The following is a 21,836-nucleotide window of genomic DNA, read 5'->3' on the forward strand; positions in this document are numbered from 1 at the left end:
ATAAAAATTAAATAAATAAAAATTAACCAAAATCAATTGGAGAGAGGTTCCATAGCAGAGAATCTGGCTTCCCGTCACCCACCACTGGAACAGTCCATTCTCAGATATTTAGGCCCCGGCACCCAGGCAGAGGAGAGAGGTCCCGTAACAGACAATCTGGCTTCATGTCAGCAGAGAATTAGTCTGCATGTCATAGCAGAGAATGAGGCTTCACGTCAGCCACCACTGCAACAGTCCATTGGCATATATTTAGGCCCAGCACACACACAGGCAGAGGAGAGAGGTCCCGTAACAGAGAATCTGGCTTCATGTCAGCAGAGAATCAGTCTGCATGTCATAGCAGAGAATGAGGCTTCACGTCAGCCACCACTGCAACAGTCCATTGGCATATATTTAGGCCCAGCACCCAGGCAGAGGAGGGAGGTCCCGTAACAGAGAATCTGTCTTCATGTCAGCAGAGAATTAGTCTGCATGTCATAGCAGAGAATGAGGCTTCACGTCAGCCACCACTGCAACAGTCCATTGGCATATATTTAGGCCCAGCACACACACAGGCAGAGGAGAGAGGTCCCGTAACAGAGGATCTGGCTTCATGTCAGCAGAGAATCAGTCTGCATGTCATAGCAGAGAATCAGGCTTCACGTCAGCCACCACTGCAACAGTCCATTGTCATAAATTTAGGCCCAGCACCCAGGCAGAGGAGAGAGGTCCCGTAACAGAGAATCTGGCTTCATGTCAGCAGAGAATCAGTCTTCATATCATAGCAGAGAATCAGGCTTCACGTCACCCACCACTGTAAGAGTCAATTTTCATAAATTTAGGCCCAGAACCCAGGCAGAGGAGAAAGGTCCCGTAACAGACAATCTGGCTTCATGTCAGCAGAGAATCAGTCTTCATATCATAGCAGAGAATCAGGCTTCACGTCACCCACCACTGTAAGAGTCAATTTTCATAAATTTAGGCCCAGAACCCAGGCAGAGGAGAAAGGTCCCGTAACAGACAATCTGGCTTCATGTCAGCAGAGAATCAGTCTTCATATCATAGCAGAGAATCAGGCTTCACGTCACCCACCACTGCAACAGTCCATTGGCATATATTTAGGCCTAGCACACAGGCAGAGCAGAGAGGTCCCGTAACAGACAATCTGGCTTCATGACAGCAGAGAATCAGTCTGCATGTCATAGCAGAGAATCAGGCTTCACGTCAGCCACCACTGCAACAGTCCATTGTCATAAATTTAGGCCCAGCACCCAGGCAGAGGAGAGAGGTCCCGTAACAGAGAATCTGGCTTCATGTCAGCAGAGAATCAGTCTTCATATCATAGCAGAGAATCAGGCTTCACGTCACCCACCACTGTAAGAGTCAATTTTCATAAATTTAGGCCCAGAACCCAGGCAGAGGAGAAAGGTCCCGTAACAGACAATCTGGCTTCATGTCAGCAGAGAATCAGTCTTCATATCATAGCAGAGAATCAGGCTTCACGTCACCCACCACTGCAACAGTCAATTTTCATAAATTTAGGCCCAGAACCCAGGCAGAGGAGAAAGGTCCCGTAACAGACAATCTGGCTTCATGTCAGCAGAGAATCAGTCTTCATATCATAGCAGAGAATCAGGCTTCACGTCACCCACCACTGCAACAGTCCATTGGCATATATTTAGGCCTAGCACACAGGCAGAGCAGAGAGGTCCCGTAACAGACAATCTGGCTTCATGACAGCAGAGAATCAGTCTGCATGTCATAGCAGAGAATCAGGCTTCACGTCAGCCACCACTGCAACAGTCCATTGTCATAAATTTAGGCCCAGCACCCAGGCAGAGGAGAGAGGTCCCGTAAAAGAGGATCTGGCTTCATGTCAGCAGAGAATCAGTCTGCATGTCATAGCAGAGAATGAGGCTTCACGTCACCCACCACTGCAACAGTCCATTGGCATATATTTAGGCCTAGCACACAGGCAGAGCAGAGAGGTCCCGTAACAGACAATCTGGCTTCATGTCAGCAGAGAATCAGTCTGCATGTCATAGCAGAGAATGAGGCTTCACGTCACCCACCACTGCAACAGTCCATTGGCATATATCTAGGCCTAGCACACAGGCAGAGCAGAGAGGTCCCGTAACAGACAATCTGGCTTCATGACAGCAGAGAATCAGTCTGCATGTCATAGCAGAGAATGAGGCTTCACGTCAGCCACCACTGCAACAGTCCATTGGCATATATTTAGGCCTAGCACACAGGCAGAGGAGAGGTTCATTCAACTTTGGGTAGCCTCGCAATATAATGGTAAAATGAAAATAAAAATAGGATTGAATGAGGAAGTGCCCTGGAGTCCAATAATATATGGTTATGGGGAGGTAGTTAATGTCTAATCTGGACAAGGGACGGACAGGTCCTGTGGGATCCATGCCTGGTTCATTTTTATGAACGTCAGCTTGTCCACATTGGCTGTAGACAGGCGGCTGCGTTTGTCTGTAATGACGCCCCCTGCCGTGCTGAATACACGTTCAGACAAAACGCTGGCTGCCGGGCAGGCCAGCACCTCCAAGGCATAAAAGGCTAGCTCTGGCCACGTGGACAATTTAGAGACCCAGAAGTTGAATGGGGCCGAACCATCAGTCAGTACGTGGAGGGGTGTGCACACGTACTGTTCCACCATGTTAGTGAAATGTTGCCTCCTGCTAACACGTTGCGTATCAGGTGGTGGTGCAGTTAGCTGTGGCGTGTTGACAAAAGTTTTCCACATCTCTGCCATGCTAACCCTGCCCTCAGAGGAGCTGGCCGTGACACAGCTGCCTTGGCGACCTCTTGCTCCTCCTCTGCCTTGGCCTTGGGCTTCCACTTGTTCCCCTGTGACATTTGGGAATGCTCTCAGTAGCGCGTCTACCAACGTGCGCTTGTACTCGCGCATCTTCCTATCACGCTCCAGTGCAGGAAGTAAGGTGGGCACATTGTCTTTGTAGCGTGGATCCAGCAGGGTGGCAACCCAGTAGTCCGCACAGGTTAAAATGTGGGCAACTCTGCTGTCGTTGCGCAGGCACTGCAGCATGTAGTCGCTCATGTGTGCCAGGCTGCCCAGGGATAAGGACAAGCTGTCCTCTGTGGGAGGCGTATCGTCATCGTCCTGCCTTTCCCCCCAGCCACGCACCAGTGATGGACCCGAGCTGCGTTGGGTGCCACCCCGCTGTGACCATGCTTCATCCTCATCCTCCTCCACCTCCTCCTCATCCTCGTCCTCCTCGTCCTCCAGTAGTGGGCCCTGGCTGGCCACATTTGTACCTGGCCTCTGCTGTTGCCAAAAACCTCCCTCTGAGTCACTTCGAAGAGACTGGCCTGAAAGTGCTAAAAATGACCCCTCTTCCTCCTCCTCCTCCTCCTCCTCCTGGGCCACCTCCTCTTCCATCATCGCCCTAAGTGTTTTCTCAAGGAGACATAGAAGTGGTATTGTAACGCTGATAACGGTGTCATCGCCACTGGCCATGTTGGTGGAGTACTCGAAACAGCGCAACAGGGCACACAGGTCTCGCATGGAGGCCCAGTCATTGGTGGTGAAGTGGTGCTGTTCTGTAGTGCGACTGACCCGTGCGTGCTGCAGCTGAAACTCCACTATGGCCTGCTGCTGCTCGCACAGTCTGTCCAGCATGTGCAAGGTGGAGTTCCACCTGGTGGGCACGTCGCATATGAGGCGGTGAGCGGGAAGGCCGAAGTTACGCTGTAGCGCAGACAGGCGAGCAGCAGCAGGATGTGAACGCCGGAAGCGCGAACAGACGGCCCGCACTTTATGCAGCAGCTCTGACATGTCGGGGTAGTTGTGAATGAACTTCTGCACCACCAAATTCAGCACATGCGCCAAGCAAGGGATGTGCGTCAAATTGGCTAGTCCCAGAGCTGCAACGAGATTTCGCCCATTATCACACACCACCAGGCCGGGCTTGAGGCTCACCGGCAGCAACCACTCGTCGGTCTGTTGTTCTATACCCCGCCACAACTCCTGTGCGGTGTGGGGCCTGTCCCCCAAACATATGAGTTTCAGAATGGCCTGCTGACGTTTACCCCGGGCTGTGCTGAAGTTGGTGGTGAAGGTGTGTGGCTGACTGGATGAGCAGGTGGAAGAAGAGGAGGAGGAAGCCGAGAAGGAGGAGGTGGCAACAGGAGGCAAAGAATGTTGCCCTGCGATCCTTGGCGGCGGAAGGACGTGCGCCAAACAGCTCTCCGCCTGGGGCCCAGCTGCCACTACATTTACCCAGTGTGCAGTTAGGGAGATATAGCGTCCCTGGCCGTGCTTACTGGTCCACGTATCTGTGGTTAGGTGGACCTTGCCACAGATGGCGTTGCGCAGTGCACACTTGATTTTATCGGATACTTGGTTGTGCAGGGAAGGCACGGCTCTCTTGGAGAAGTAGTGCCGGCTGGGAACAACATACTGTGGGACAGCAAGCGACATGAGCTGTTTGAAGCTGTCTGTGTCCACCAGCCTGAATGACAGCATTTCATAGGCCAGTAGTTTAGAAATGCTGGCATTCAGGGCCAGGGATCGAGGGTGGCTAGGTGGGAATTTACGCTTTCTCTCAAATGTTTGTGAGATGGAGAGCTGAACGCTGGCGTGTGACATGGTTGAGACGCTTGGTGACGGAGGTGGTGGTGGTGGTGTTGGTGGTACATCCCCTGTTTGCTGGGCGGCAGGTGCCAACGTTCCTCCAGAGGCGGAGGAAGAGGCCGAGGCGGCAGCAGCAGAATAGGCCGAGGCGGCAGCAGCAGAAGAGGTAGCAGGGGGAGCCTGAGTGACTTCCTTGGTTTTAAGGTGTTTACTCCACTGCAGTTCATGCTTTGCATGCAGGTGCCTGGTCATGCAGGTTGTGCTCAGGTTCAGAACGTTAATGCCTCGCTTCAGGCTCTGATGGCACAGCGTGCAAACCACTCGGGTCTTGTCGTCAGCACATTGTTTGAAGAAGTGCCATGCCAGGGAACTCCTTGAAGCTGCCTTTGGGGTGCTCGGTCCCAGATGGCGGCGGTCAGTAGCAGGCGGAGTCTCTTGGCGGCGGGTGTTCTGCTTTTGCCCACTGCTCCCTCTTTTGCTACGCTGTTGGCTCGGTCTCACCACTGCCTCTTCCTCCGAACTGTGAAAGTCAGTGGCACGACCTTCATTCCATGTGGGGTCTAGGACCTCATCGTCCCCTGCATCGTCTTCCACCCAGTCTTGATCCCTGACCTCCTGTTCAGTCTGCACACTGCAGAAAGACGCAGCAGTTGGCACCTGTGTTTCGTCATCATCAGAGACATGCTGAGGTGGTATTCCCATGTCCTCATCATCAGGAAACATAAGTGGTTGTGCGTCAGTGCATTCTATGTCTTTCACCGCTGGGGAAGGGCTAGGTGGATGCCCTTGGGAAACCCTGCCAGCGGAGTCTTCAAACAGCATAAGAGACTGCTGCATAACTTGAGGCTGAGACAGTTTCCCTGGTATGCATGGGGGTGATGTGACAGACTGATGGGGTTGGTTTTCAGGCGCCATCTGTGCGCTTTCTGCAGAAGACTGGGTGGGAGATAATGTGAACGTGCTGGATCCACTGTCGGCCACCCAATTGACTAATGCCTGTACCTGCTCAGGCCTTACCATCCTTAGAACGGCATTGGGCCCCACCATATATCGCTGTAAATTCTGGCGGCTACTGGGACCTGAGGTAGTTGGTACACTAGGACGTGTGGATGTGGCAGAACGGCCACGTCCTCTCCCAGCACCAGAGGGTCCACTAACACCACCACGACCATGTCCACGTCCGCGTCCCTTACTAGATGTTTTTCTCATTGTTATGGTTCACCACAACAACAAATATATTATTTGGCCCAATGTATTGTATTCAAATTCAGCGGGATATAAATTTGAGGCCTAGTATTTAGGCGCTGGGTGACCGGTATGGATTTAGTGACAGAATTAGACTTGGAAATGCACAGAAGCGTGTGTGTGAAGTTATTCTGAATGACCCAATGTGCACCTTGAATATTATATACCCTTTTTGGGATAGATTTCAAATAGCTCTGATATAGCAGGAACCACTAAATTATGAAATTGCTAAATTGGGAATTGTACTTCAACCCAGAACAAAAAATGTGCTTTGACGGGCACTAAATAACTTTCCCAGCTACAACAGGACAGCGGTAACGAGAGATTTAGAGGGATTTAAATTTGAGGCCTAGTATTTAGGCGCTGGGTGACAGGTATGGGTTTAGTGACAGAATTAGACTTGGAAATACACAGTAGCGGGTGTGTGTGAAGTTATTCTGAATGACCCAATGTGCACCTTCAATATTATATACCCTTTTTGGGATAGATTTCAAATAGCTCTGATATAGCAGAAACCACTAAATTATGAAATTGCTAAATTGGGAATTGTACTTCAACCCAGAACAAAAAATGTGCTTTGACGGACACTAAATATCTTGCCCAGCAACAACAGTACAGCGGTGGGTAACGAGAGATTTAGAGGGATTTAAATTTGAGGCCTAGTATTTAGGCGCTGGGTCACCGGTATGGATTTAGTGACAGAATTAGACTTGGAAATGCACAGAAGCGTGTGTGTGAAGTTATTCTGAATGACCCTATGTGCACCTTCAATATTATATACCCTTTTAGGGATAGATTTCAAATAGCTCTGATATAGCAGAAACCACTAAATTATGAAATTGCTAAATTGGGAATTGTACTTCAACCCAGAACAAAAAATGTGCTTTGACGGACACTAAATATCTTGCCCAGCAACAACAGTACAGCGGTGGGTAACGAGAGATTTAGAGGGATTTAAATTTGAGGCCTAGTATTTAGGCGCTGGGTCACCGGTATGGATTTAGTGACAGAATTAGACTTGGAAATGCACAGAAGCGTGTGTGTGAAGTTATTCTGAATGACCCTATGTGCACCTTCAATATTATATACCCTTTTAGGGATAGATTTCAAATAGCTCTGATATAGCAGAAACCACTAAATTATGAAATTGCTAAATTGGGAATTGTACTTCAACCCAGAACAAAAAATGTGCTTTGACGGACACTAAATATCTTGCCCAGCAACAACAGTACAGCGGTGGGTAACGAGAGATTTAGAGGGATTTAAATTTGAGGCCTAGTATTTAGGCGCTGGGTCACCGGTATGGATTTAGTGACAGAATTAGACTTGGAAATGCACAGAAGCGTGTGTGTGAAGTTATTCTGAATGACCCTATGTGCACCTTCAATATTATATACCCTTTTAGGGATAGATTTCAAATAGCTCTGATATAGCAGAAACCACTAAATTATGAAATTGCTAAATTGGGAATTGTACTTCAACCCAGAACAAAAAATGTGCTTTGACGGACACTAAATATCTTGCCCAGCAACAACAGTACAGCGGTGGGTAACGAGAGATTTAGAGGGATTTAAATTTGAGGCCTAGTATTTAGGCGCTGGGTCACCGGTATGGATTTAGTGACAGAATTAGACTTGGAAATGCACAGAAGCGTGTGTGTGAAGTTATTCTGAATGACCCTATGTGCACCTTCAATATTATATACCCTTTTAGGGATAGATTTCAAATAGCTCTGATATAGCAGAAACCACTAAATTATGAAATTGCTAAATTGGGAATTGTACTTCAACCCAGAACAAAAAATGTGCTTTGACGGACACTAAATATCTTGCCCAGCAACAACAGTACAGCGGTGGGTAACGAGAGATTTAGAGGGATTTAAATTTGAGGCCTAGTATTTAGGCGCTGGGTCACCGGTATGGATTTAGTGACAGAATTAGACTTGGAAATGCACAGAAGCGTGTGTGTGAAGTTATTCTGAATGACCCTATGTGCACCTTCAATATTATATACCCTTTTAGGGATAGATTTCAAATAGCTCTGATATAGCAGAAACCACTAAATTATGAAATTGCTAAATTGGGAATTGTACTTCAACCCAGAACAAAAAATGTGCTTTGACGGACACTAAATATCTTGCCCAGCAACAACAGTACAGCGGTGGGTAACGAGAGATTTAGAGGGATTTAAATTTGAGGCCTAGTATTTAGGCGCTGGGTCACCGGTATGGATTTAGTGACAGAATTAGACTTGGAAATGCACAGAAGCGTGTGTGTGAAGTTATTCTGAATGACCCTATGTGCACCTTCAATATTATATACCCTTTTAGGGATAGATTTCAAATAGCTCTGATATAGCAGAAACCACTAAATTATGAAATTGCTAAATTGGGAATTGTACTTCAACCCAGAACAAAAAATGTGCTTTGACGGACACTAAATATCTTGCCCAGCAACAACAGTACAGCGGTGGGTAACGAGAGATTTAGAGGGATTTAAATTTGAGGCCTAGTATTTAGGCGCTGGGTCACCGGTATGGATTTAGTGACAGAATTAGACTTGGAAATGCACAGAAGCGTGTGTGTGAAGTTATTCTGAATGACCCTATGTGCACCTTCAATATTATATACCCTTTTAGGGATAGATTTCAAATAGCTCTGATATAGCAGAAACCACTAAATTATGAAATTGCTAAATTGGGAATTGTACTTCAACCCAGAACAAAAAATGTGCTTTGACGGACACTAAATATCTTGCCCAGCAACAACAGTACAGCGGTGGGTAACGAGAGATTTAGAGGGATTTAAATTTGAGGCCTAGTATTTAGGCGCTGGGTCACCGGTATGGATTTAGTGACAGAATTAGACTTGGAAATGCACAGAAGCGTGTGTGTGAAGTTATTCTGAATGACCCTATGTGCACCTTCAATATTATATACCCTTTTAGGGATAGATTTCAAATAGCTCTGATATAGCAGAAACCACTAAATTATGAAATTGCTAAATTGGGAATTGTACTTCAACCCAGAACAAAAAATGTGCTTTGACGGACACTAAATATCTTGCCCAGCAACAACAGTACAGCGGTGGGTAACGAGAGATTTAGAGGGATTTAAATTTGAGGCCTAGTATTTAGGCGCTGGGTCACCGGTATGGATTTAGTGACAGAATTAGACTTGGAAATGCACAGAAGCGTGTGTGTGAAGTTATTCTGAATGACCCTATGTGCACCTTCAATATTATATACCCTTTTAGGGATAGATTTCAAATAGCTCTGATATAGCAGAAACCACTAAATTATGAAATTGCTAAATTGGGAATTGTACTTCAACCCAGAACAAAAAATGTGCTTTGACGGACACTAAATATCTTGCCCAGCAACAACAGTACAGCGGTGGGTAACGAGAGATTTAGAGGGATTTAAATTTGAGGCCTAGTATTTAGGCGCTGGGTCACCGGTATGGATTTAGTGACAGAATTAGACTTGGAAATGCACAGAAGCGTGTGTGTGAAGTTATTCTGAATGACCCTATGTGCACCTTCAATATTATATACCCTTTTAGGGATAGATTTCAAATAGCTCTGATATAGCAGAAACCACTAAATTATGAAATTGCTAAATTGGGAATTGTACTTCAACCCAGAACAAAAAATGTGCTTTGACGGACACTAAATATCTTGCCCAGCAACAACAGTACAGCGGTGGGTAACGAGAGATTTAGAGGGATTTAAATTTGAGGCCTAGTATTTAGGCGCTGGGTCACCGGTATGGATTTAGTGACAGAATTAGACTTGGAAATGCACAGAAGCGTGTGTGTGAAGTTATTCTGAATGACCCTATGTGCACCTTCAATATTATATACCCTTTTAGGGATAGATTTCAAATAGCTCTGATATAGCAGAAACCACTAAATTATGAAATTGCTAAATTGGGAATTGTACTTCAACCCAGAACAAAAAATGTGCTTTGACGGACACTAAATATCTTGCCCAGCAACAACAGTACAGCGGTGGGTAACGAGAGATTTAGAGGGATTTAAATTTGAGGCCTAGTATTTAGGCGCTGGGTCACCGGTATGGATTTAGTGACAGAATTAGACTTGGAAATGCACAGAAGCGTGTGTGTGAAGTTATTCTGAATGACCCTATGTGCACCTTGAATATTATATACCCTTTTAGGGATAGATTTCAAATAGCTCTGATATAGCAGAAACCACTAAATTATGAAATTGCTAAATTGGGAATTGTACTTCAACCCAGAACAAAAAATGTGCTTTGACGGACACTAAATATCTTGCCCAGCAACAACAGTACAGCGGTAACGAGAGATTTAGAGGGATTTAAATTTGAGGCCTAGTATTTAGGCGCTGGGTGACAGGTATGGGTTTAGTGACAGAATTAGACTTGGAAATACACAGTAGCGGGTGTGTGTGAAGTTATTCTGAATGACCCAATGTGCACCTTCAATATTATATACCCTTTTTGGGATAGATTTCAAATAGCTCTGATATAGCAGGAACCACTAAATTATGAAATTGCTAAATTGGGAATTGTATTTCAACCCAGAACAAGAAATGTGCTTGAACGGACACTAAATAACTCGCCCAGCTACAGCACTAGGGACAGATTTAGCTGGATATAAATTTGAGGCCTAGTATTTAGGCGCTGGGTGACCGGTATGGATTTAGTGACAGAATTAGACTGGGATATGGCCAAAAAATAAACAGACTATTGCTGGTTAAATGCACTTGGTGTGACAGCTTCACCCTGATGTAGGCTTTAGCCAAAAAACAACCACACCATTGAGGGTTAAATGCACTTGGTGACAGGCGCAGCTTGCCCCTGATTTTGTATATGGCCAAAAAATGAACAGACTATTGCTGGTTAAATGCACTTGGTGTGACAGCTTCACCCTGATGTAGGCTTTAGCCAAAAAACAACCACACCATTGAGGGTTAAATGCACTTGGTGACAGGCGCAGCTTGCCCCTGATTTTGTATATGGCCAAAAAATGAACAGACTATTGCTGGTTAAATGCACTTGGTGTCACAGCTTCACCCTGATGTAGGCTTTAGCCAAAAAACAACCACACCATTGAGGGTTAAATGCACTTGGTGACAGGCGCAGCTTGCCCCTGATTTTGTATATGGCCAAAAAATGAACAGACTATTGCTGGTTAAATGCACTTGGTGTGACAGCTTCACCCTGATGTAGGCTTTAGCCAAAAAACAACCACACCATTGAGGGTTAAATGCACTTGGTCGCAGCTTGTGCTGGCGCACCACAAGACACAAAATGGCCGCCGATCACCCCAGAAAAATGAGACTGACAAACGGTCTGTGCAGCCTAAAAACAGTGAGCAATTGAGGATCAGCAGCTCAATGATCCACAGCTGCAGATCGATCAGTTAATCAAGTCCTTTGGAGGAGTTAATCTGCCTAATCTCGCCCTACTGTCGCAGCCGCAACCTCTCCCTACGCTAATCAGAGCAGAGTGACGGGCGGCGCTATGTGACTCCAGCTTAAATAGAGGCTGGGTCACATGGTGCTCTGGCCAATCACAGCCATGCCAATAGTAGGCATGGCTGTGATGGCCTCTTGGGGCAAGTAGTATGACGCTTGTTGATTGGCTGCTTTGCAGCCTTTCAAAAAGCGCCAAGAAAGCGTCACAAAAGCGCCAAGAAAGCGACGAACACCGAACCCGAACCCGGACTTTTACGAAAATGTCCGGGTTCGGGTCCGTGTCACGGACACCCCAAAATTCGGTACGAACCCGAACTATACAGTTCGAGTTCGCTCATCCCTAATCCTGATGCATCCTGAACGGATTTCACTCCATTCAGAATGCATTAGGATAAAACTGATCAGGATTCTTCCGGCATAGAGCCCCGACGACGGAACTCTATGCCGGAAGAAAAGAACGCAGGTGTGAAAGAGCCCTTAGACATATGTGTGTATATTGGATACATAGAGTGACATTGTAGAGTAAGAGCAGAGGATTGGATCTTGAGATAAATTCTTTTCCAATACTATAGAATAAAGTCAGGATTTCATTCAATTCAATCTGTTTGCTGAAAGTGATCTCTGTAAACAATTGTGCTGGATTAGATGACATTTCTTTTGCTCTGATTAGGGATCTTTTATTGTTCCCATATGATGGTTTTGTTCTTTTTGTCTTTTTACATTTTTATGCCGCTGTTCCAGCTCTTAATTGCTTGGCTTACCCACACTGAGCAAAACAAACAGAAAGCATTGTGAGGCATAATTTACTCATCCCTGACTCCACAGATAAATAAATAGGAGCCAACGATTGTCAGAAGACGTTAGGAAGACTTCTTAAATATGTTAGTCATTTGTTTGCACGCCCAATGCACTTAATTAGCAAAGTAAATCGGGGCAACTGATTTCATGTGCATGTAGGTACACAGAGTACTTTGTGTATGAGGATATGTCATAAGAACATAGGTCTACCTAAGCGCTCATGCACACAAATTTATGTTTTTTGCAGTCTGCAAAACATGGATCCTCAAAAAACAGATGACATCCGTGTGACGTCTGTGTTGCATCCAACTTTTTTGCAGATCCATTGTAACACCTGTCCTCATCTGCAAAAGGGACAAGAATAGGACATGTTCGTGTGAAACGGACACACAAACAGACGGACACGGAATGCACATGGAGTCATTTCCTTTTTTTTCCAAGCCCTATTGAAGTGACTGGTTCTGCATACAGACCTGTCAGAAAATGGCACGGAAACGGAAGGAAAATACATTCGTGTGCATGAGCCCTAAATCATACAAACAGAAGCAGCTTTGTCATATAAAGTACCAAAAGGTCAATTAGGAATCCATTTGCCATTGCCTATATAGCAGTAATGGGAGGGCTATACACACAATCATCTATCCCTGCCCCTTTACATGTCTCCCATGCCTTTCACTGGCAGACCATGAATGCAGTTACCAGATGTTTATACTTAGGTTCCTGGGCCCCAAGGCAAAATCTGTAATTAGGGCCCAGGTCTGACAGTCACCTCTTTTCTCCTTATAGCTGCCCCCCATTATCAAGCCCACAATATCAGTATTTTGGGGGACTGCACCCCATTGCCATGTTTACTACTTCCTTAAATGAACCCTCTAGAAAAATGAGGTCAGCATCAGCATGCATGAATAGAGTGGAAGAAAGATGAAAATTACTCTTACCAGTAATTGGATTTTCCTTTAGCTTCCATGACGGCACTACGTGGAGGGTTACCCCGCCTTCTTCAGGGACAGGAAGCAGCTTTCGAGACCAGCCAATAAAGGGCCCCCTCCCTCTAACCTTGCCAGTTAGTAACCTAGTACTCAGAGATAGATGCAAAACAATACAAATTTAATAAGATATATACCATCAACAATATAAACGGTATAGCTCAATATACGAGGTCAGGATCAATTCTCCTGAGGGTGATGGAACCGAAAATGTTAAACAGTCGAATATATCCCCCTTTTTACATTATATTTTATACTTTATAATTAAAAAAAAAAAAATTTTGGGGGGGGGGGGGGATTCCTTGTGCCGTTGTGGAGGCTAAAGGACAATACAATTACCGGTAAGAGTAATTTTCATCTTTTCCTCACGCCTCCACAACGGCACTACGTGGAGGAATAACATAGGAGACATGATGTCACGGCTGAGGATGGGGAAAACCCTCAGCCGTGCGGTGCCAGAAGATGTTAACGGCTGCTCGGCCAGGACAAGAGAATTAGGGAGCAGGTCACCTCCTAACGCATCCCTAATCCGACCCTAACTCCTAGCTGCATGAGCCGACCTTGAAGGTAGGAGGGCCCATGCTCAGGAACCTCGGATCCCTACTCACCCTCCGCCGGTCCCTGAACTAGGAGTAGGGTAAGATGACCTGTTCCTTCTGGACACGGAGGAACAGGAGTTTCACTGGCTAAGCTGCAGGGAAAAGGGGAACACAAAACGTCCTATGGATATGGCAGGTGAACTGCACTAGTTCCAGCCACCTGCCACAGCCTTGCTGACTGGATCCCTGTGCTGGCAAGCTGAAGTCCACACAATACAAAATGAACTCAGCACACACATATCCACACACAGGAACCCAGATCCATAGCTGCACCGAATAACAAAGGAAAACACCAAGTAAACATCACACATAAACCTATGACCACAAGGGTGGCCCCCACTGGCAGGTGGAATACACAGGAGGCTGCTCCAGCTAACCATGGCTGAAGTACCCCTCAGACACGTGCTATGCACAAAGGCTTTATAGGCCCAAGTAGCCAGACCCAACAAACACACCCAGTGTTCACACACACAGAAGGGAATTAACCCTTCAAACACAAGGCAAGGGAAGACGGCCACTTAAAGGGGAATACACACATAAAACACACACTTCATCTGTTGCCGCGGGCAACGGCATGTGTGACAATCATGTCCTGGGGATCAGCCATCACATGCAATACAACACCACACGTTGCCACGGGCAACCAAGTGAAGGAAAGTGTCACACAACATACCATAGGCCGTGACAGATGATCAGGGTGGGACAACTGCCGACAGGACTTTACGTCCAAAGGATAAGTCTCTATTTGTAGAGACGTCCAATTTGTAATGTTTAAAAAAGGTGCCAGGATTGGACCATGTGGCTGCCCGACATATTTCTTCTATCGAGGCCGAGGCCCCTTCAGCCCAGGATGTGGCCAATGCCCTGGTAGAGTGGGCTTTCAACAAAGGTGGAGGAGCAATCCCTTCCGTCTCGTAGGCTAGAACAATGCAGGCCTTGATCCATCTAGAGATGGAAGTCTTGCTAGCTGCCTGGCCCCGATGCAGACCCAGATATTGTACAAGTAGCTGGTTGGATTTTCTTAGATCCTTCGTGGCCTCCATATACTGTAGGACGCATCTCCTAACGTCCAGGTTATGAAACAGTTTTTTATTCTCCGAGGTCGCAGATAGCCCCTTATCTAATCCCGCCTGAAGGAAGTCTAGGATTAGCGCCACCTGAAGTTCTCCAGAAGGATCATATTTGCCGCTGCTAAACCGCAGAAAGGATTCCCAGGCTCTCAGATATATTCTTGATGTAACTGGTTTTCTACTTTGCAAAAGGGTGGATATTACTGCCTCTGAAAAACCTTTCCCTCTTAGTATACGCCTTTCAGCCTCCAGGCAGTTAGGTGAAGCTGGGCAACTTTGGGATGAACAACTGGGCCCTGAAACAATAGATCCCGTCGGGGATGGAGAATCCAAAAGTCTTCCCCTGCTAGGTTCTTTAGTACTGGGAAACATGTTCTTCTGGGCCAGAACGGAGTTATCAGTATGATCTGGGCTAAGACCCTTTGTATCAGGGCAAATGGAGTAAAGCCATAGAGCAGCTGCTGAGGCCAAGGTGTTGACAAGGTGTCCACCTTTAGGGGACAATCTAGGGCTGACAGGGAGAAAAAGTCTCTGACCTGTGTGTTCTTTCTTGTGGCAAACAGGTCGACACTTGGAGTGCCCCATTTGGAACAAATTTGTTTGAAGACCTGTTGGTTCAGAGTCCATTCTCCGCCACTTGATTTTCTTTTCCCCTCACATGGGCTGCGGACAGAGACAGTAGATTTCTCTCCGACCATCTTAGGATTTTCCCTGTCACCGAGGAAAGGGGGACTTCTTGTTCCTCCCTGTTTGTTCAGGTAGGCCACAGTCGTTGAATTGTCTGATAGGAGTTTTACATTCTTCAGGAGGATGAAAGGAGCGAAGGCTTTCAGGTCTTCCCATACCGCGGTCAGCTCTCTCTAGTTTGACAAGGCTTGTTGTAGGTGATATTCCCATAGACCCTGCTGCAACCGTTTTTCCATGTGGGCTCCCCACCCATATAGGCTGGCATCCGTAGTAATGACGACCTGATTCGTCGGTCTCCATGCCACGCCTCGGGAGAGATTTGCTAGATTCATCCACCAAGATAAGGATGTTTTTACACGAGATGGGATTTTTATTATTATGTTTAAGGAAGTTTGTTTTTTGTCCCAGCTCTCTAAAAGAAAGGTATGAAGTGCTCTTGTATGGTGCTGGGCCCATTTTACCGACAGGATTGTTGAAGTCATAAGACCCAGGATTGTCATTATATTCCGGAAAGAGGGAAGTTTCTGTCTTCGGAACTTCTCGGTGTTGGCAATCAAGGTGTCCTGTTTTTGCTCTGGAAGGAAGGAAGTCATCAGCATTGAGTCCAGCAGAACTCCCAAAAATATCATTATTTGTGAGGGAAGCAGACATGATTTTTCCCTGTTGACCATCCATCCTAGGTTGGTCAGGGTCTTCAGTATAACTTGAAGGTGATGAAGCAGCAGGTCTTCCGATGGAGCCGCAATTAAGAAATCGTCCAGGTATGGGAAGAATAAAATCTCTGCCAGATGAAAATAATTTGCCACTTCCGTCATGATTTTCGTGAACAGACTCGGAGTGGAACTGAGGCCAAATGGAAGAACCTGGAACTGGTAGTGACGTAGGGATCCTTTGAACTATACCGCCGTCCTCAAAAACTTCTGGTCTTTCTTTTGGATTGGAACATGGTAATAGGCATCTGCCAGGTCTAATGTTACCATGTAACAGTCTTTTTGAAGGAGGTTGGTCACGTATTTTATCGTCTCCATTTTGAACCTTTTTTACACTATGTACTTGTTTAGGGCTTTCAAATTTATTATTGCTCTGAAGGAGCCGTTTGGTTTTCTTACCAGAAAGATCGGTGAATAAAATCCTTCCTTCCGTTCTTCCACTGGTACAGGAACAATGGCCCTCTTTTCCAACAGGAGCGATATTTGTAGGTCCATTGCCTTTTGGTTTTCCGCTTTTAATTTTATGTTCTCCATATACCTGTCTGGAGGATAATGGCTGAACTCTAGACTGAATCCTTTTTCTATCCCCTCTAGTACCCAGGGGCAGGCTTGAATATTTTCCCAGGCAGAGTGAAAAAAACTGAGCCTTCCCCCTACGGCCCCTCTGGCGTAATTGGGAGGATGTGCGGGTGGACATGTCGGGGTCAAACACGAACCCCTTTCCTTTCCCTCTGGTAGACTGCCAAGATTGTCCTGAATCCTTTTTTTTTGGGGTCAAATTTACCACATCTTTGTGGCCGAAAGGAACGCCTCTTGTAAAAAAACTTTGATTCAGTGGGAAAGCCCCTCTTCCTATCTGATGCCTTTTCCAAGATGTCATCCAGAGCCATGCCAAAAACTCTATCCCCTTCTCATGGCAAAGAACAGAGTTTATTTTTTGACGCAGTATCTCCTGACCAGGTATGTAACCATATAGCTCTTCGAGAAGCGTTTGATAGGGCGGCTGTTCTGGCAGATAGTCTTACTATGTCTGCAGAAGCATCAGCGATAAAATTGGCAGCCTGCTTGAGTATAGGGATTGAGGCAAGGAAGTCTTCTCTAGGTGTGCCGGACTCAATATGCTCCTCTAGCTGTCCCAACCACAGAGACAGGGTTCTGGCGGTGTAGGTTGCAGAGATACCTGGTCTCAATATCACGGTGGAAGATTCCCATGTCTTTTTTAGGAGACTTTCACATTTTTTATCCATGGGATCTTTAAGAAGTCCCAGATCTTCAAAGGGTAGGGCAGATTTTTTTGAAATTCTTGCCACGGGGGCATCCACTTTAGGTGTCTTATCCCAGGTGGCCAAGTCCTCTTCCCCAAACGGATATTTTCTCTTAAATATCTTAGATGTGGATTGTTTCTTTTCAGGCTCTTTCCATTCTGTTTGGATTAAGGACTTAAAATTAGTATGGACAGGAAAAACACGTTTTTTCTTGTCTCCTAGAGCTGCGAACATCTGATCCTGTACAGATAGTGGCTCTTTTGCTTCTTCTAGATTAATGGTATCTCTGATATTATTTAACAAGGATTCCGTCTCTTCCACTGAATACAGGGGTCGACCATAGGTGTCTTCTGAAATATCAGAGTCTGAACCGGATGAAATCTCTCCTTCATCAAGGTCAGAATCTTGCTCCATAATAGGGGTGCTAGAAGTGGAAGGTCTTGGCGGTATGGAAGATAGCTTTGATTCTACCGCTGCCCCTACTTCTTCCTTTATCATATTTCTCAGAGTCTCCACCAGGGAAGGGGTTTCTTCTGAGACCACTTTGTCGCAACATTTCTGACATAGAGAAAGAGTTTTCTTGCAAATTGCACATTTTCTTTTGATGGATAGTTCCTTTTTAGAAGATTCTCTCCCCTAGGAGACATAAACGGCAGGAACAGATTTATTTATTTAAACAATTTATTATTATATTTTTTTTGGAACCACCACCAGAAGAAAAAAAATGGTGCAAGTTTACATAAGTGAATAGTGCGTAACAGAAAGAAATACCCCTCATCCATAGAGCAGGGAGGAGGCTTACCGGGCTAGAAGGCCTTGTGGTGTCTGAGGGCTTTCTGGGGGAGTCTCCTTCGGCCTGCATCGTCGGGTAGATCTGGAAAGAGGAGCGCTTGGGAACTGCAGGAGGACGCCGACAGCCCATACTTCCTCTTCCTTATGCAGCGGAGCTCAGCCCCCTCCTATGCGCCGTGCCGGACTCTTCTTATGACGCAATAACCCGCGTCACAGAGGCGCGCGCGGCAGCTATAGGAGGATTATGGGGGCGTTCCCAGGCCCAGGAACGCCCCCCCATGCCACACAGAGATGCCGGTTCCACCGGAACGCGGGGATACAGCCCAGGGGGACCAGTCCAAGCTGGGATTACACCAAAGGGAAGGAGGGACCAAACTGCAGGGTCCCGCGATCCTATCCACTGCGACGGCCCTCCGGCAGCGCCGGGATAACAAACCTGAAGGCCCGGCGAAACAGTAGCTGGTGCACGAGTTCCCGACCTTCTGAGGGACAGGAAACAACTGGCAAGGTAAGAGGGAGGGGGCCCTTTATTGGCTGGTCTCGAAAGCTGTTTCCTGTCCCTGTTTCCTGTCCTTCTTCAGGGACAGGAAACAGCTTTCGAGACCAGCCAATAAAGGGCCCCCTCCCTCTTACCTTGCCAGTTGTTTCCTGTCCCTCAGAAGGTCGGGTAACCCTCCACGTAGTGCCGTTGTAGAGGCGTGAGGAAAAACCATGTTGCCATATTTACTGCTTCCTTAAATGAACCCTCTAGCAAAATTAGGTCAGCATGCATGAATAGAGTGGAAGAAAAAAGTGACAATATCTGGTCATCCATTGTTAAGCAGAAGTAGCATCTTAACTACATGTACTAAAACACAGCATCAGTGGTTTTGAAAGGAGGTGCTCACATCTGCATTGGATGTTCTCTTCGGGTCCTCCATTGCAGAGCCAGATTCCATCAAAAATTGTGCAAAAAAAAAATGTTGCATGCAGGACTTTTTCATCCAGTAAAAAGTGGCGTTCCAAATGGAAACTGTTCTCAGCTATTCGACTTACACTCTTTTCGTTGATCTGCTCCCCTAACAGAGCAGAACAGAAATTGATGCACAGTAAAACAACCCAACATGTCTTCCAAATATTGTAGAAATTGAGAGACTATAATAGAGTGTTTACCCTTCTGCTAGAAGATATGAATAAAACTTTGTACAGGTCCTTCTAAAAAAATTTGCATATTGTGATAAAGTTCATTATTTTCTGTAATGTACTGATAAACATTAGACTTTCATATATTTTAGATTCATTACACACAACTGAAGTAGTTCAAGCCTTTTATTGTTTTAATATTGATGATTTTGGCATACAGCTCATGAAAAACCAAAATTCCTATAAAAAAAAATTAGCATATCATGAAAAGGTTCTCTAAACGAGCTATTAACCTAATCATCTGAATCAACTAATTAACTCTAAACACCTGCAAAAGATTCCTGAGGCTTTTAAAAACTCCCAGCCTGGTTCATTACTCAAAACCGCAATCATGGGTAAGACTGCCGTCCTGACTGCTGTCCAGAAGGCCATCATTGACACCCTCAAGCAAGAGGGTAAGACACAGAAAGAAATTTCTGAACGAATAGGCTGTTCCCAGAGTGCTGTATCAAGGCACCTCAGTGGGAAGTCTGTGGGAAGGAAAAAGTGTGGCAGAAAACGCTGCACAACGAGAAGAGGTGACCGGACCCTGAGGAAGATTGTGGAGAAGGACCGATTCCAGACCTTGGGGGACCTGCGGAAGCAGTGGACTGAGTCTGGAGTAGAAACATCCAGAGCCACAGTGTACAGGCGTGTGCAGGAAATGGGCTACAGGTGCCGCATTACCCAGGTCAAGCCACTTTTGAACAAGAAACAGCGGCAGAAGCGCCTGACCTGGGCTACAGAGAAGCAGCACTGGACTGTTGCTCAGTGGTCCAAAGTACTTTTTTCGGATAAAAGCAAATTTTGCATGTCATTCGGAAATCAAGGTGCCAGAGTCTGGAGGAAGACTGGGGAGAGGGAAATGCCAAAATGCCTGAAGTCCAGTGTCAAGTACCCACAGTCAGTGATGGTCTGGGGTGCCATGTCAGCTGCTGGTGTTGGTCCACTGTGTTTTATCAAGGGCAGGGTCAATGCAGCTAGCTATCAGGAGATTTTGGAGCACTTCATGCTTCCATCTGCTGAAAAGCATTATGGAGATGAAGATTTCATTTTTCAGCACGACCTGGCACCTGCTCACAGTGCCAAAACCACTGGTAAATGGTTTACTGACCATGGTATTACTGTGCTCAATTGGCCTGCCAACTCTCCTGACCTGAACCCCATAGAGAATCTGTGGGATATTGGGGAGAGAAAGTTGAGAGACGCAAGACCCAACACTCTGGATGAGCTTAAGGCCGCTATCGAAGCATCCTGGGCCTCCATAGAAACATAGAAACATAGAATGTGTCGGCAGATAAGAACCATTTGGCCCATCTAGTCTGCCCAATATATCTGAATCCTATGAATAGCCCCGGCCCTATCTTATATGAAGGATGGCCTTATGCCTATCCCATGCATGCTTAAACTCCTTCACTGTATTTGCAGCTACCACTTCTGCAGGAAGGCTATTCCATGCATCCACTACCCTCTCAGTAAAGTAATACTTCCTTATATTACTTTTAAACCTTTGCCCCTCTAATTTAAAACTGTGTCCTCTTGTGGTAGTTTTTCTTCTTTTAAATATGCTCTCCTCCTTTACCGAGTTAATTCCCTTTATGTATTTAAAAGTTTCTATCATATCCCCTCGGTCTCTTCTTTCTTCCAAGCTATACATATTAAGGTCTTTTAACCTTTCCTGGTAAGTTTTATCCTGCAATCCATGTACTAGTTTAGTAGCTCTTCTCTGAACTCTCTCTAGAGTATCTATATCCTTCTGGAGATATGGCCTCCAGTACTGCGCACAATACTCCAAGTGAGGTCTCACTAGTGATCTGTACAGCGGCATAAGCACTTCACTCTTTCTACTGCTTATACCTCTCCCTATACATCCAAGCATTCTGCTTGCATTTCGTGCTGCTTTATTACATTGTCTTCCCACCTTTAAGTCTTCTGAAATAATTACTCCTAAATCCCTTTCCTCAGATACTGAGGTCAGGACTGTGTCGAATATTCTATATTCTGCCCTTGGGTTTTTACGCCCCAGGTGCATTATCTTGCACTTATCCACATTAAATTTCAGTTGCCAGAGTTCTGACCATTCTTCTAGTTTTCCTAAGTCCTTTTCCATTTGGCGTTTCCCTCCAGGAACATCAACCCTGTTACATATCTTTGTGTCATCAGCAAAAAGACAAACCTTACCATCGAGGCCTTTTGCAATGTCACTTATGAAGATATTAAACAAAATTGGTCCCAGTACAGATCCCTGTGGAATCCCACTGGTAACATGACCTTGTTTTGAATGTTCTCCATTGACTACAACCCTCTGTTGTCTGTCACTCAGCCACTGCCTAATCCACTCAACAATATGGGAGTCCATGCTCAATGACTGCAGTTTATTGATAAGTCTTCTATGTGGGACAGTGTCAAAAGCCTTACTAAAATCTAGATATGCGATGTCTACTGCACCTCCACCGTCTATTATTTTAGTCA

This window comes from Bufo gargarizans, chromosome 1 (assembly GCF_014858855.1).
Source record: "Bufo gargarizans isolate SCDJY-AF-19 chromosome 1, ASM1485885v1, whole genome shotgun sequence".
Taxonomy (NCBI): Eukaryota; Metazoa; Chordata; class Amphibia; order Anura; family Bufonidae; genus Bufo; species Bufo gargarizans.